Source organism: Apis florea, unplaced genomic scaffold (assembly GCF_048593485.1).
Source record: "Apis florea isolate Af1SG1 unplaced genomic scaffold, ASM4859348v1 contig_3203_pilon, whole genome shotgun sequence".
NCBI classification, from domain to species: domain Eukaryota; kingdom Metazoa; phylum Arthropoda; class Insecta; order Hymenoptera; family Apidae; genus Apis; species Apis florea.
In genome coordinates this window covers 6647199-6652126 of record NW_028256723.1, presented here as the reverse complement: position 1 = coordinate 6652126, position 4928 = coordinate 6647199, and the positions used below count along the sequence as shown (strand labels likewise).

The 4928-nt window shown below is 38.8% G+C and overlaps 1 long non-coding RNA gene across 1 annotated transcript; it reads right to left on the bottom strand.

Annotated features, from left to right (window-relative positions):
• Positions 1-452: 452 nt before the first annotated feature.
• On the bottom strand, positions 453-1973 carry LOC147657196 (uncharacterized). The gene is made up of 2 exons (XR_015292937.1): positions 1784-1973; positions 453-939 (listed from the first exon to the last, which is right to left on the bottom strand). It is a non-coding gene; the product is annotated as an uncharacterized LOC147657196 (long non-coding RNA).
• Positions 1974-4928: the final 2955 nt, after the last annotated feature.

Below are 4928 nucleotides of genomic sequence, written 5' to 3'. Positions count from 1 at the left end.
GACGCCAAAGAAAGGCACGCCGCCACGTTATACGCTCTTGTTACGTATTACGATCCTTATTCCACTTGATCCCTCGACACGTCTCGTCGGTTTATTCGATTTCTAGCGGCGCTGCTAGCGCGAGGAGGGGGGCAGGGGGTCGCTATTTTCTTGGAAAATAGAATCGTCACCGGGAGGAGAGGGGAGAGGAAGGAAGGATTAATCTTCCAATTACAATGGAACAGCCACCCAATTTCGCGCGCTAGCGTGTTTGATAATCCGTTGTTGTTGCCTCGGAAATTCGGATGGCGAAGAAAGATGGCGCGCCGCGATTCGGCGCTCTTCGAGCAAGTAATTTTTTTCAATTTTTTTGATATTTATTTTTGATATGTTTTGTTTTGCAATGGTCGAAATGACAATTCAGCGATTCAAGGGTCGAACAGGGTTTCTGATATGGAAAATGGAATCCAAAATCATGGCTGATAAAGATAATTTTATTTTAGGTTAGATTTAGCTGCATAATGAAATTATATTATCGAAAAGTTTGTTTTCCATAATTTTCCGATGAAGCTAAACTATATAATTCGAAATGATGATTAACTTTATTATATCAAATAAAAATATTAATTAATATCTGTGTGAAAAGTATAATATGGATAAAGATCCATTGACGACGAATATTTAATTCATTAAAAATTTCCAACAAACTTTTATCTTAATCGTTATTAAAATTTCCGATTTGTCGAGATTCAAGAAACGAGATAAAGAGAGAAAGAGCTATTCAACTTTCTTAGAAACGTTCTTCTATACTTCTGGTATATTTATCGGCGAAATCTTGTCCGATTTTCGCCGGATTAATGGGAGAGATGTTTATCAAAATGGTCGCTCGCCTCTTCTCATTTCGTATCACCTCGTTTCCTCCTTTCAAGAATTCCTTTCGATCGACCCTCCCACCAGATCCTGCAAAATTACGCGAATTTGTTTACTCGATGCAAAATTCCTGGTGGAATCTGGTGAAAGATGATAGGAGAGAGGAGCAGACATTCCAAACGTTCGCAGGATGAAAATTAAATGTAATGCGATTCTAACGAATTCTGCAACAACATGCAAAAACAGTGTTTTACTCTTCACCGATCTCTTAAATTTTTGATTTGCAGGAGGAAAAACTTGGTTAAAAAGAAAAAAAAAGAAAGAAAAATTCTGCCACACATGCCAGCTTCACGCGAGCTTTTTCACCCATTCACTGTATAACAACGAAGGAAAAGAAGACGGGCGAAAAAGCAGGCTGGAAAAAAGGGGGGAGAAATACGGGCACGGGATCCCTCGTAGCGGAAAATAAAGATAGAAAAACCGAATACAAATGGTAGGTAAAAAAAAAAAAAGAAGTGCGTTAAAAACCTTGCCTTTTTTTCCCTCCGTGAAGACGAGAGAATAAATTAAACCGTTCCCTAAATGATCTTCCTAAGACTCGACTCGACTCGAAGGTAGAAGCAACGCGTGGGATATCGGGAAACGTTAACCAAAGATTCAGACGAGTTTTCAAATAGTACAAATACACGGGCGGAATATTTTCTTTGTTCTTGGCAAGAAAAGAAAAAAAGACGAGAGAGAAAAAGGCAGTGTACGTATGGCAGAAAAATCGGCTATCGAAATATAGGCAGCAAATATAGGATTCGAGCGACACAGTATTCCGCCTCAAGCAAGAAGTGTACACACACTTTGTGAGCGAGTCTCTCTCTCTCTCTCTCGGCAAAGGTAAACCGCGAGAAGGTTTGAAGGGAATGAAAGAGTGATGCACGCATACCCGAGCGGAGGGAGGCGCATAACTTATAGTTGGCATTGTGCAAGAACCTCGGGCGAAGTTGCGCGAATTCAAAGAGGCGTGCTGGTGGCTGGAGTAGCGTAGACTTCTCGAGGAGGTAAGCAGCTTTTCCCATTGCAGACGCGCGAGCCACAGACGCGTCGGTTAATCTACACTCTCGCCGCGTCGAGCCAACCTTTTTGTACCTCCTTCTCTCTCTCTCTCTTTCTCTGTCTCTTTCTCTCGATCGTCGCGCCATCCGTGGAGGAGAACAGCAGTCTGTTCTCTCGAGTGAAATCTTAATTGAAAATCCTCCTTTATGTCGATTGACTCGACGGAGAGGGGAGTCCTCGCGTACAGCAACGCCATCCTTCGTTTTCTGCTCTCTCCTTTTTTCTCCCCTCGAGTTTGTAAGCTTGTAGATCTCGTTAAGAATTATCTATCGTCTTTTCTTTTTTCCTCCATGTCCGATTATTTGATCATCCATTTTTCTTCTTTGTATCTCTGTTCGCGTCGAGTGAAATTTCCACGATTGGACGAATCTTGCCGTTTTTGTGACTCGAGTCTGCCTGAATGTATATATATATATATATAGTTAAGGCGGATAAGTTAAGCGATTTTGGCCGAATAAACAGATCTCCCGACTTTGGTTAAACTTCGCCGTAAGTAGCGGTATGCACGCCGCTCGAGATCTCGAATAATCTCCGATTCAACGACACGATCATCTTGCGAACAGCGAAGTACAGCGAGAAGAGGAGGACGTTGGCTGCATAATTAATACAGCCAAATAAACTTTGACTCGAGGAGCGAGTAATTAATGCGAGTAATACTTTTGCCATTACTTTGCCAACTCGGTTGAGGAGTCTTAATTCAGGTAAATATGGGCTTTGACGAGTTGCACAACATTGAATGAATCGTTGGTCGGTAAATATCGGTACGATTTTCTCTCGATTTTAAACGAAACGAGTTATCATAAATTTTATTTATTTATTTATTTTGTCTCTTTCTCTCTGGTTGTTTGTATAATCGCAAAAATTGTAAAATTATTATATCGAGCTTCGAGCTCGAGGGAGATTCTTTTTTTTATTATTATTATTATTTAAACAAACCGGAGAAGAAGTATTATTAATTATTAATCAATGGTAAATTATTAAAAAACATTGTATCGACGTTTATAACACCTGTTTAAAATTAAAATTTATTTATTTATTTATTTCAATGCGAAAGCTACATTTTAAAATTTTAATCTCAATTCGTTCAAAATCGATCATTTTTAATCGTCGAATTAATTACGAAGCCTGCGATAAATCTTCTCTAACACGAATAATATTTCTCTGTTTCGTTATCCTATATTCAAAATTGACTTCAAATTATCTTTTCTCGTCTAACAAAATTAAGTTTTGAGAAAAATTTAAAAAAAAAAAGAGAGAGAAAGGAGGATATCGAAATTATGTTCGATCAAAATAATCGAAATAAAATATTTAACGAATGATCTCTAATGGATACGAAGATCATGCTCTGGGAAAGCTCCTCCCGTTGACCAAGTTTCTTCTTTCTATTCTGCAAAGCGAATCATCGAGATAACATGGAGATTATCGCGCGAAACGTTACCGACGACCGGCCAAATGAGCCCAGAGTCGAGTATCTCCTCGTGTGCGCGCGCATTGATAATCGAGAAAATAGTTTAAAACGTTCCGTTGAAACTGTTACGGTTCGTCACGGCAGTCGCCACGCGTAGATCTGTGAAGGAGCAAATGAAATGGCCAAAGCTTTTGGTCGGTTAAACCAATAGAGATCGCAATTTGATAGGGAGAAGCTGCTTTGAATTTAGTTTTTCAGATTACTTAAATTTCGGATCGGATAAAAACGTACGTATTTTGACTGATTCGATGAAATTAAAGCTTGTGTTAGATTGGATAAATATTTTTATGTATCAATTTGAAAAAAAAATTATTTACACGCGTTTGTTATTCTATTTTTGAAAATTATCTACTTCGACAGGACTTTTCTCTTGCAAGACTAGCTACAATTTCTATGTATCGTCCTATAGAGAATTCCATATATTTCGAAAAAGACAGAAACTATTATATCGGAAGAGAGTCGCGAAGTAATCGCATTACAGAACAAGTTTCCACGACGGAACACTCCGTATGTAAACTTCGTATGTGTGGCGGACATCGTGGAATCACGAGTTATACTAGGCAATTACAAGCACTGCGAGGCGAATAATTATTATTATTGTCTGCCGCATTATCCTTACAGGCAGGTCGAGCAAGTGTTGCCACGTTCCTTGTAATTCCAACTTGCGTTGGAAAATATCATCGTCTTTACGATATCTGATAATTAAAATTATTATTACATCTTTTTTTCTTAAATTTCATCTTCGTCAAAGTTGGAAAAGTTGTGCATCGATACTTTAGAAATGGAATAATCTTCATTAATATCGTTGAAATGTTTTTTTCTTTTAATATTCCCTTTACTTACTTCATTGAACGAGTAAAGAGGATTGTTCGAACGATTAGCAACAGCCTTTCAACGTAAACATAATTTCGCATCATTCGAACGAGCAATTTCACGAGTTGAAAGCGCTAGTTCTGAAGTAGAATTTTTTTTTCTTTTTTCTGATAGATATCGCGGTTTCTTACGCGGGAGCTCGTACAGAGCATCGAAGTGAGGGAGAGGGGGCACGAATGAGCACACAAAGTTTCAGACGTCAATGCATCCTTTATAACGGCCGCTTTTCATTTCTTTTCCATAGCTTTTCACCGTGTGGAAAGTGTTAAAAAACGCCGCCAGGCAGAGCGACGTGCATCTTCTCCCCGCGTTTCAAAATGGAAGAATACATTTCCGGAATCGAGGTGTAACGAAACGCTTCACACGTTGCACGTGTGATGCACGTATCTAACCTATAAGCTGTATATTGCACGCGGTAACTTGGTGTCGGCAAAATGGAAGAAAAAGATCGCCATTTTTCACCGGGATAATCTTCACTCCTCTTGATGTATCGTAACGCTCTTGTGGCTAATGGTCGAAACGAAATTATCCGTGTTTCTTTGGAGAATGCATGGATAACGCGAAAATATTTTTTCTTTTTTTTTCTACTCGACAATGGAAATATTACGCTTTGGAATAATTTTATGAAATTTCG